General features: G+C 32.9%; 1 protein-coding gene across 8 annotated transcripts in view; it reads left to right on the top strand.

The window, feature by feature from the left end:
* EHBP1 (EH domain binding protein 1) overlaps positions 1-13,003 on the top strand; it is a 310,375-nt gene that overhangs the window by 220,258 nt on the left and 77,114 nt on the right. The window lies entirely within an intron of this gene.

Genomic DNA, 13,003 nt, shown 5'->3' with positions numbered 1-13,003 from the left:
AAATAGTGTTTTCTCCTATTGCCATCCTTGGATTAAACCACATTTTTATACATGTTTTTATGTAGTGTTTCACAGACAATATAATGAACATATGATAATTTAAAGTCATTAAATATTAGAAAACATAAACCTCTTCATGAATTTGAAAACTGTGACAACCCTGCCTACCACATGTACATAAAACTATAGTTTTTTTTAAGGCTTTGCAGATACTAGTTTAAATATCGCTGACTTAGTTCATTGTTTTTCTTTTTTTTTTTTTTTTTAATATTTATTTTTTAATTCTCGGTGGACACAACATTTTTGTTGGTATGTGGTGCTGAGAATCGAACCCGGGCCGCACGCATGCCAGGCGAGCGCGCTACCGCTTGAGCCACATCCCCAGCCCAGTTCATTGTTTTTCAAACTTCAACTCTTTTTTTTTTTACACAATAACTTTATTTTCTTTATTTATTTTTATGATGTGCTAAGGATTGAACCCAGCGCCTCACACATGCTAGGCAAGCACGCTACTGCTGAGCCACCCCAGCCCCAAACTTCAACTCTTTTATACATCTTGGAATATAGATAAGTTTAGTGAACTACCGTAACTTATTTTTAATGTATAGGAATAGAATAGAATAGAAAATATCAAAATTCGTCACACTTTATTAGTGTAGTATTTTGTGTGTGTGTGTGTGTGTGTGTGCACGCGCGCGTGTGTGTGTGTATGTTTGTGTTTGTGTGAAATTTTTGTTTCAGTTACATGGATATGTATTTTTACTAAATCTTGAAATAAACTGTATTCTTAACTGGGGCCAGGATCAAAAAAGTTTGAGAAACACTAATCTAGAGGACCATTCCTTCTAAGGAAGAACCTGTAGCTTTAATGTTGGGTTTTTTCAGTAGCTAACCATCTTTATATAATCAATTTGTTGATTCATTCACTTGCAAGATACATATTTTCTTTAAAAAGATATTTATTGGTTATATAAATCAAGTCAATTCACAGTGACTGAAAAACATTAAGCTTTTTTCCTTCATAGAGTTTACATTCTGGTGGGAAAAGGAGAGATAGTAACAAGTAAATAAACAAAATAATTATAGAGTATGAAAATTGTATGTATAGTAGAGGATAATTTGAAGGTAGAGGCTTAAATGACCTGAGGAAGATATATTTGAACTGAGATTTGGATAAGAAGAATGTAGTCAAGTGAACAACCAAAAAAAGAATATTCATTTTAAAAAGAACAATTTGTGAAATTAATATTTACATAAATCATTTAAACATCATAGTAAGTAGATAAATATTATCATCCCCATTTTATAGTTGAAAAAACTGACAGACAGCAAATCATTTAATTGCCCATGATTACACAACTAATAAGTAACAGATCTAGGAATTGTTCCTAAACACTCTGACTTGAGATATTATATTCTTAATGTACTGTGTCATAATTCTTTTTTTTTTTAATATTTATTCTTAAGTTTTTTAGGTGGACACAACATCTTTATTTTACGTTTAATGTGGTGCTGATGATCGAACCCAGTGTCTTGTGCATACGAGGCGAGCATTCCACCACTGAGCCACAACCCCAGGCCCCTCATAATTCTTTCTTGTTTATTTTTCTGACATCTTTGTGAAGGAAGAGTAGATATTAAAGTAGTAATTAGCTATCTGAGTTTGGAAAAGGTGTTTAAATTTTCCTAGAGTAACAAATAATGCAAATTAAGCCTAGAATTCAAGTATATCGACTCTTAAGGCTATTTATTCTTTCGTTCAGTTTATTCATTTGTTAATTCAACCTTTTAACAAATATTTCTCAGCCATCTCTTCTGTATAAGACACCAATAATCTTACTTATACATTTTATTTCCCAAATGAAACTTAAACTTTTAACCAAGTTAAAAGTGTGAATTCAATACTAAAAAATAATGACAGCTGGGCATGATGGTGCACCCTTGTAATATAAGCAATTCAGGTTGCTGATAAAGGAGGATTGCAAGTTCAAAGCCAGTCTTGGCAACTTAGCAAGACTCTACCTCAAAATAAAAAATACAGAGAGCTGGGAATGTAGCTTGATTGGTAGAGCACCCCTGGGTTCAAGCCCTAGCACTGAAATATAAAATTACTAAATCATCTTTTATTCCATGTCTGACATCTTACTGAATATATTTATAATTTGGATTTTTAAGAAACTATGCAGGGCTGGGGATGTGGCTCAAGCGGTAGCGCGCTCGCCTCGCATGCGTGCGGCCCGGGTTCGATCCTCAGCACCGCATACCAACAAAGATGTTGTGTCCGCCGAGAACTAAAAAATAAATATTAAAAAATTCTCTCTCTCTCTCTCCTCTCTCACTCTCCCTTAAAAAAAAAAAAAGAAACTATGCAGATCAGCATTTATGAAATTAGATACTCTTTTACATTGTTGGAAGCATGGAAATTGCTGTACCTTTCTGAAAAGCAGCTAGATTTCATCAAGAAATGCTTATTCTGATCATGCTAAATGAAATAAGCCAAACCCAAAATATGAAAGGTTTTTTCTGATAAGTGGATGCTGATTCATAATGAGGGGGGGGATAAAGGGACTTTGGATTATGTAGAGGGGAGTGAGGGGAGGGGAGGGGATTTGGGGATGAGAAGGATGGTAGAATGAGATGGACATTATTATCCTATATATATGTATGATTACACTACCAGTGTGACTCTGCACAATGTTCAGCCAGAAGAAGGAATAGTTGTGCTCCATTTGTGTACAGTGTGTCAAAATGCATTATGTATAACTAATTAGAACAAATTTTAAAAGTAAAGGTTAAAAAAATGCTCATTCTGGGGCTGGAGGTGGTAGAGAACTTGCCTCACATATATAAGACCCTCCTGGGTTTGATCCCTTGCACCACAAAAAATAAAAAGAAAGAAAGAAATGCTCATTCCTTTTCATAGTAATTCCACCAATAAAAATAGATTTGCAAATTTTCTTCACAATATTTTCTATAGTAGCAAAAATTTCAAAGTGGCCTTATATGCTCAAATATAGGGGAATGATTAAATAAATTAATACAAATACATATATTTGTTATGTACTCATTAAAAATGATCTTCACTAATGTTTTGAAATAATATTTTAAAGACATAAGTAAATGCTCACAATGTCATTTTGTACAAAAAGATATGAAATAGTGTATTTTATATATTCTCCATTTTGAAATAATATAGGCTCTTTTATATTTACACTGAAAAATCATCAGAATGTTAACAGTGTTTATCCCTAAAGGGTAGAACATGTTTATGAGTTGTTGTTTTTTTTCCTTAGTTCTTTCTGTATTAAAAAATAAAAAAGGCATATTAATTTAGGGCTGGGGATGTAGCTCAGTTGGTAGAGTGCTTGCTTTTCATGCACAAGGCCCTGAGTTCATTCCCCAGCACTACAAAAAAGCCACATCCCACAATAAAGTTATACTACTTTAAAATAAATAAATAAAGCACTCTCTCCCCTTCTCTTCCACCCCATTCCCTTCTTTAAAAAGAAAGAATTTAAATCAATTTTTTGATACTAAAAGAAGATGTTTTAAGCAAATTGTTATCGTAGCATACCCAAACTTGACTAAAGCAGTTTTACTTAAACTGGGGTTATATTTCAGTATCTGTAAAGTGTATATATATACTTAAAGTGAGAGATATTTGGGGGCTGGGACTGTAGCTCAATGGTAGAGGGGGAAAAAGAGAGAAACAGAGCTCTTTACAGTTGATGATTTAAGTGCATGCCTAGGTATGGAACTAAGTATGGACTGAATGATTCAATAATAGATAGACTATTGTGAAATTGACAAACAACAATCATGGTATCTCACAAGATACCTCATTATTGGTTTGGTAATTTCTTGGGTCAGCTCTATTGTATTCATGTATTGGTTGTTTTTTTCCCCCATCCATTTTCATAGCTGGCTAGCTACATGGCAGTTTGATCTGTTTGTTACATTCATTTCACACTTACCCAAAGGTGTGCCCTATGCTTGTGAAACTGTTTTTTGTTGTTGTCGGGGTTTTTTTGTTTGTTTTGTTTTGTTTTTAAGTTTTAGGTGGACACATTTTACATTTATGTGGTGCTGAGGATCGAACCCAGTGCCCTGTGCATGCCAGGCAAGTGCTCTACCACTGAGCCACAACCCCAGGCCCTGTTATTGTCATTTTGTTTTGTTTTGTTTGTTGTTGCTGCTGAGGTTCTAATCCAGGGCCTCACATACATTAGGCAAGTGCCCTACCACTGAGCTATATCCTCAGCCCTGAAACAAGACTTGAATAGTCCCAAAGATATTTCCATATCCTTCCTCTTTCAACTTATTTATTTTTGCATAATAAAACATTAACAACACAGTAGTGCATTAAAAAAATAACATACCATGGTCAATTTGAATTTATTCTAAGAATGAAAGATGGTTTAGTATTTCAAAAACCAAGCAATGTAATTGACCATTTTAACAGAATAAAGAAGACTAGCAATAATTTTAATTGGAGGATACAGAAAAAAAGTGAAAAATATCACCATATTCATGGTTCAAGAGAAAAATAACACAATTCCTCACAAATTATGAATAAAAAGGAACTTTTATTAACTTGATAAAATGTATCTATTACAATCTTATAGCCAACATTATAATTAATTATGAAACATTGAGCTAGACATGAATGGTGCACATTTGTAATGTGCACACTTGTAATCCCAGTCACTCGAAAGCCTGACAAGAAGGATTGAAGGTTTAAGGCCAGCCTCAGCAACTTATCAAGGCCCTAAGCAACTTAATAAGACACTGTCTCAAAAAATAAAAGGGGTTGGGGATGTGGTTCATTAAGCACCCCTGGCTTCAATCCCTGATACCAATAAAAAAAGAAAAAGAAAAAAGAAACATTGAAAGCTTTCCACTTTAGACAGGACAAAAGGCAGGGAAGTCCACTATCATTTCTATTTAACATCACAATGAATATCCTAAAATAAGACAAAGAAACAAAAGGTATAAGTGTGAAAAGGGAGGAGTAAAACTATCATTCATCAAAAATATGATTTACATAGAAAAATTCAAAAAAAATTACAGATAAATTTTTAAAGTAAAGTTGGCAAGATTATCATACATAAAATTAATATCCAAAAATAACTTATTCTCAAGAAGATATGTAAATCGCCAACAGCACACTGAAAAGATCTTTAGCAGGGCATGGGGGCAGAGGCCTATACCCTAGTAACTCAGGAAGCTGGGGCAGGAAATATTGCAAGTTCAAAGCCATCTGCAACAAGTTAGCAAGGCCCTGTCTCAAAATTTTTTAAAAAATGCTTATATGTAGCAGTGCTACAGTGCTCCTGGGTTTAAGACCCAGTACTAGGGTTGGAGGGCAGGGGACAGATTTAACATCATTAGTTATCAAGGAAATGCAAATCAAACCCATGGTGAAATACCATTATATTCCAATGAAACTGGCTAAGACCCTGAGTTCATTCCCCAGCACCACAAAAAAGCCACATCCCAACTATACCAACTATAACATCAGTTGATAATAATGTGGAACTAAAATACTCTGATATTGTTTATAGAAATGTAAAATGGTATAACCATGTTAGAAAATTGTTGGGTCATTTCTTTAAAAGTTAAACATATTACTCAGCAGTTCCAATCTTAGGAATTTACTCAAGAAAACTAAAAACATATGACCATACAAAAACTTGTATACAAGTTTTCAGCAATTTTTATTCTAATACCCAGAAACTGGACAATACATTACCAGATGAATGAATAAACATGTCATGATGTAGCCATACAATAGAATATAGTTTGAGCATCCCTAATCTGAAAATTCAAAACCTATAGTGCTCTGAAATGCAAAGCACTTCTGATCTTAATAATTTCAGATAAGATGCATTCAACTTGTATCACTCAGCAGTACAAAGGAACAAATTACTGATACACACAATAACCTTAACAAATGACAGAAATATAGTGAGAACACAAAAAAGACATATATTATTACATTTATATGTAATCTGCATGTAATTCTACCACCTACTAATATAGAGTGACAAAAAGCAGATCAGTGGTTACTTAGAGGCAGGGTAGGTAGAATTAACTGCAGAGGAATATGAGCAAACTTTTTAGAGGGATGGAAAGGAAGGATCTATAATTTTTAATTTAGTTTGTGAATACACCTGTATATATTTGGTAAAACTCTTCAAACTTAAAAGTTACATATTATTATTAAGGTGTAAATTATACATATTATCATATTTAAAGTTTAAAAGTTTAGGGACTGAGGATGAAACTCAGTGGTGCTAGCATGTGTGAGTCCCTGAGTTCAATCCCACATACTATAAAAATAAAAATTTAGAAATAATACAGTAGCTTCAGATATAAATAATATGCCAGGAATAAGTCTTTAAGCAGAAAACTGTAAATATTCTTTTTTAAATTTTTTTTTTGTAGTTGTAGATGGACAGCATGCCTTTATTTTATTTGTTTATGTTTTTATGTGATGCTAAGGCTCAAAGCCAGTGCCCCACACGTGCTAGGTAAGTGCTCTGCCACTGAGTTACATCCCCAACCCCAGAAAACTGTAAATATTCTGAAAACAAAAGAATTACTAAATAAATGGAAGGACATGTCATTTTCATAGTTGGAAGATTCTTTTTTTAATTTTTATTTTATCAGGTAAGAACACTTAACTTGATATCTACCCTCTTAATTTTTAAGTATATCAGACAGTATTATTGACTATAAGTATAATATTGTGTAGCAGATCTTTAGAATTTACTCATTTTGCTTCACTGAAATTTTTATCTGTTAATTAATAACTTCCCATTTCCCCCTCCTTTTAGCCCCTGGCAACAACTATTTCACTTTTTGGTACTATTGATTTGACTCCTCAGTACTTCATATATTTGGAATCATGCAGTATTTGTTCTTTTGCGACTGGCTTATTTCACTTAGTATGAATGTCATCAAGGTTCATCCATGCTGTAGCATGTGACAGAATTTCCTTTTTTAAGGCTGGATAGTGTTCCATTGAATACATATATACTGCATTTTCTTTGTCCATTCATGTTGATGGGCCTTTAGGTTGTTTCTGTATCTTGGCTGGTGTGAATAATGCTGCAGTGAATATGGGCATGCTAACATCTCTCAAGATCCTGATTTCGCTTATTTTGGATAAATTCCCAGAGGTGGAATTTCTGGGTCACATTGTAGCTCTATTTTAATTTTTGAGGAGACTCCATACTGGTTTTCATAATAGCTATACCATTTTATTCCCATTAACAGTGTGTGAAGGTTCTAGTTTCTCCACATTTTTGTCAATACTGTTTTGTTTTTTAAATAACGGCCATTCTGACAAATATGAGATGATACCTCACTGTGGTTTTGATTTGTGTTTCCCTGATGATCAGTGATGATGATCATCTTTTCACATACCCATTGACCATTTGTATTTGTTTGATGAAATGCATATTCAAGGGGCTGGGGATGTGGCTCAAGCGGTAGCGCGCTCGCCTGGCGTGCGGGCGGCCCGGGTTCGATCCTCAGCACCACATACCAACAAAGATGTTGTGTCCGCCGAGAACTAAAAAATAAATATTAAAAAATTCTCTCTCTCTCCTCTCTCTCTCTCTCTTTAAAAAAAAAAAAGAAATGCATATTCAAGTCCTAACCACATTTTTAATAAGTTATGTCTTTGTTAGGGTGTTTTAGGTATTGACTTATGGGAGGTTCTTATGTATTTTGGAGATGAGGTCCATAGTAGATATATAGCTTACAAGTATTTTCTTCTCTTTCATTGGTTATAGTTTACTTTGTCAATGGTTTCCTTTAATGTGTTTTACGATTCTAACTCTGAGTCACATCACTTTGGCTTATGTAGTCACAAAATTCCACTCAGGTATAAGAAGAGGAGATATAGATAAATCCTACCACTCTGTAGAAGGAATGTCAGAGTCTGTAAAAGCATGTGACATAGGAAATATTGTGGCTGTCTCTTCTTGGTTAAAAGTTAAAGCTTAATTGAAAACCCTTTCTTGCACATTTCACTGTTGCTTATTTTTTCAAATGTCAAACTCTTTATAGGCGCTGGAATTGTGGCTCAGTGGTAAAGTGCTCGCCTAGCACACTTGAGGCTCTGGGTTCGATCCTCGGCACCACATAAAAATAAAATAAAGGTTATTGTGTACACTTACAACTAAAACAATTATTTTTAAAAAACCTGTATAGATGTGTTTTGAAAAATATTAGCTTTATGAACTAAATGGTACATTCCAGAGCTATTGCTCTTGTTCTGATACTTGGTATTTTTTAGGGATTATAGCTAATATTGAAATGACTTAAGAAAGAGTATATAAAATGTCAAGTAAGTCCAATTTCAGAAATATGGAAGAGGTTAGACCTTATTATTGCTTTTCAGACTTTCAATTTAGTATGCAACTTGATATCATGATGATATCTTTTTAGGAACAAAGTAGTTTTCTTAATTTGATCTTTTTAAAATAATTTTTAAGTAGCTCTTATACATATAGATTGTCATTATTTGGTCAATGCTGTCCATTTTTTGGGAAAGTAGAGTGTACAACTTGGCTGACAAAATAGAAAAGGAAAATGCTAATTTTACTTCTGGAGTAATTGAAGATTGTAAAAACAGAAAATTAATTTGTGTCTCTGATTCTCTTTCCATTTGTAAAGTAGAAGCAAAATTCATTCTCTCTCTCTCTCTCTCTCTCTCTCTCTCTCTCTCTCTCTCTCTTTTGTTTTGTTTTGCCTTTCCTGTTTGACACTCAAATTAATAGGTGCCCATGGTAAAAGGGAAGGGAACCATGACTAATAGCCATCTCCACTTTAGTGTCAGCATCCCCATCACTCTGGAGAGATCAAAAGACTTTTGGTAAATAAAAGCAGGTCTAACCCACCCCTACCCCAAAATGACTGGGATCTCATTTAGAGAACATTTTGATGTTTTAACTTTGCTTTAATTTCTGCTTTAATTTATACTGCTCTTACTTGTAAATTCATTATAATTTACCTTGCCCTTTATAAAATTTACTGAGAGTCAAAAGTGCTAGAATGGGAAAGAGAAACCTATTTCTACCCACTCTTAGTGCAACTGGAAATTCTGATGATTAAAAAAAAAAAAAAGTTGGTACCCAGGAATGTCCTTAAGTTTTTTTAAAAAAGTGGGATCCTGACCTCAGATCTTCAAGAGGTTACTGAAGAGTTTACTGGGATCACTTATTTATTGCTTAAAGGACCACTAACTGAGAATGTCTTCGGCAATTTCTACTGTGTATACTGTGTTCCTATACAACCAGCCTAGAACTTTCTGATGAATACCAAGAAAAATAAGTAAAGCTATTGTAATAATTGAAACAGAATATGTAAATAGAAGTATATGGTGCATTGGACAATATCCATGTGCTCAGTATAGGTTAGCAACTTTTTTGAGGCTTTTGCATCTAATTCTAGACTAAGAGAATACAAATTTATAGGAGATTCACAGAAGATTTAAAAGATTTTCTAAGGAAAGATATTTATAAAAATAAAAAGAAAATTGGGAAATAACTTAAGTGAGTACTTGAATATATGAAGCCTCATAATCCTTCTTGTAGCCCCGTAACCCAAGAGAATAAATTTTTCAACTACTCAACATAGCCTTACAAGTCCTTTCTAGCCTCATCTTCCACCTCTCTCCATTTTACAGTCCAGTTCTAAGTTGTTGCATTATCTAGAATATACCTTACTCTTTTCTCTTTTTTAATATTTACTTTTTTAAGTTTTAGGTGGACACAATATCTTTATTTTACATTTATGTGGTGCTGAGGATCGAACCCAGTGCCTTGTGCATGCTAGGCGAGCACTCTACCACTGAGCCACAAAGCCAGCCCCTACCTTACTCTTTTCATTCCTATCTCAGGCATTTGTTGTTCTCTCTCTGAAATACCCTTCTTATTGTTTCTGGTGAAATACTGCTCCTGAACACTTTCCATTTTTTCTAGTATGTTTTGAAATATCTTTATGTACTAGACACTTATTCCAATATAATTATCTAATTACAAATCTCTTTCCCACTTAACTGTTATCTATTCAAAGTACAGTAACCTGTTATTCCCAAAACCAAGTGTTCAGTAACTGTTCAATGAATAAATGAAAGGAATAGAAAGGCTATTTTTCATGTTCTCTGAGTGTTAGCTAATTTAAAAATGTGCTTAAACATGAAAAGTTTGCTATAAGGAGTTTCTTTCTAGTAAAGGTTTATAAAAGGAAAATTAAATGTTTCTCAGAAGACCTATAATGCAGAATAGACTATCATTGGGCAGACACAGTGATTTTAGTGTTCTCCTGTCTATAGAGAGACAAATGAGACTACTTTTGCCACTTTGCGACTTAAAGCTTCTTGTATCATCTGCTTCTTGTTGTTCTTGAATCCTACATTGTGATATCTTTCTCTCTTGTTAATGGTGTTTTTATACCAAATCCTTACATACATTTGCTTGTCCCATATTCTGGGACTCTGATTATAGAGTTCACTTCCCAACTCTGCACTAAATTATAGCACTCCACTATAAACATTCTCTCTTGTAATTAGTATAGCTTTAGAGACTGCAAGACTAGGAAGCAATTTTGAACACATTGAAAAACAGTTCTTGATAATTTTATCTGGTAGATCCCTACATACAGACTCTACTTAAGTTATCCTCAGAAAGAATTTGAGTTATAATTTCTCTTAAAAGACAACTCACAGATATGAAAAGACTTTTAATTTTTCTTAAATTTTTCCAGTTGTACGACTGATTATTTGAATGAGAACTTGCAGTAAGTACAAATTGCCTTTTAAGTGTTTTTATTAAGAAAAGTCATTTATATGATTCATTTGTATCTTTGCACCTTTGGGGGTTTTTGTTTGTTTGTTTTTGGTGGGAATGGAGATTGAACCTAGGGCCTTTTTCATGCTAAGCACATACTCTATCCCACTGAGGTATATCTCTAGCCCCTCTTTATGCCATTAGATAACTCATTTAACCTTTTACAGTTGTTCCCTGAATATTTTTCCATAGGAAGCAGATTTCATCATTCTAGATCTCTGTGATTTATATTTCTGATCTTCCTATTCCTTTTATTCTATGAAGATTTTCACATGTTGCATTTACTATCAAAAGTTTTAGTTAAGTTATTTGTAGTATTCATTGTTTCCCACATGTGTTAAAATCATTTTTGTCGCTGGGTACAGGGTTGCTCACCTATCATCCCAGTGGCTCAGGAGACTGAGGCAGGAGGATCACAAATTCAAAGCCAGCCCCAGCAACTTAGTGAGGGCCTAAGCAACTTAGAGAGACTTTGTCTCAAAATAAAACATAAAAAGGACTGGAGATGTGGCTCAGTGGTTAAGTACCCCTAGGTTCAATCCCAGATACCCCTCCAAAAAAAATATATATATATATATTTTTTCACTTGAAACCTCTCCAAAAAAAAAAATATTTTTCACAAAGTAAGCTCAGAGTTTGATAGCTTTAACATTCCAGCCCCTTTTATCATCTAAAGAAATCTTTTATTAATATGTAATCACAAACTCCAAGAAAAATATAATCTTTTTAAAGAAACTATTTTCCTTTTGATTATTTCCTTTTTTAAAATTTCAATTCCCCCAATCACTTTCTATAACAAGTTAGTCTATTTTTGACTCTTTTCTGTTTGCTTTGCATTGAAATATAATTGCTTTTAAAAAATACATTTAATAAACAACCACTATTACATTTAATGCTCAGGTAATTTTTTAAATATCTAAAAGAGATGCTTGCATTTGATGTGCTAAAGTTTAGGATTAATATGCTATATGCAGAATATAAGATAACAATCCTGCTACCCACAGTCCTTGGAATTGTTGTTAGATTATTTGTGAAGCATTTTGCACCTATCAGAAGAATGATGTCATTTAATTATTACTTTTTTAAAAAATAAATAAAATCTATTTTATAAATAGAAAGTTTTAAAAGAGAATGAGGATAAAACTTCAATCTAATTAGTCTAATCACAACAATCAGTGTATATATAAATGTTTTTGTTTTTCCAATAATTATATAGCATAAGAGTATGATGCACAAATAGTTCTTTAAAAGAAATATCATAAAAGTATTACAATGCTATTATAAAACAGAATTAAAGTTTTTCTCTAATATTTAATCTGCCAGTATAATAACCTATCCATTATACTCAATTAGCATAGGAGCCTGTTCTCACACAGCAGGTGGCAAGATCAAACTGTAAGTTAGTAGCAAGTCCTAGAAGATTTGCAGTATTTTGTCTTCAGAGGTTTATATGAATATTTGAATCCTCTAAATAAAATTGTACATATTGGAAATAATTTTAGTTTGATCAGTCTTTGGTTAACTGTTAAGATTAGTAATACAAAATGATACAATATAGTTATTTTTTAAATTAGCCTTTAGAAATTAATTCAAATGGCTTAATTGGTAAGAACTATGAGAATGCAAACTGTTCTTTTGTGATTCAAGTCTGTAACAGGTATTGTGTTCCCATGTAGGGTGGGACATCAGCCTTGAACTTTTGATGTTGATTGGAAAATATTGATTTAAATGAGACTAGTCTCTCATGCTGATAATTGTAGCAGATTTAGATAAGATCACTAGATATTCTCCAAATAATAAAAAAGCATTTACCATCCAACTGGTAAAAATAATAAACATCATTAAACATCTCTCCTAGTAACTTTTTCTATAATTTCAAATATGTGTGTTCTAAGTATATATCATTATAAAAATAAGAATGATATGATTGTACTCATATTTCGGGTGATGTTGCATTTAATTTTCCTCTAGGAATTGAAGCTTGAAGTCCAAACTAAAATTTTTATTTTTCCTAATTATACATATTTTCAGTTATATTATTAGCAAGAAGTAGGTTAAATTTGCATTTGTAATTTCATAAAAAAGAACATCATATGTCAGTAATCATAAAAAGAAATCTAAAACCTGTAATAATGTATAGA

The sequence above is a fragment of the Spermophilus citellus genome, assembly GCF_964194105.1.
Source record: "Spermophilus citellus genome assembly, chromosome: 13".
NCBI classification, from domain to species: domain Eukaryota; kingdom Metazoa; phylum Chordata; class Mammalia; order Rodentia; family Sciuridae; genus Spermophilus; species Spermophilus citellus.
Note: the sequence above shows the minus strand (reverse complement) of the source record. Positions and strands in the feature narration are given on the sequence as shown.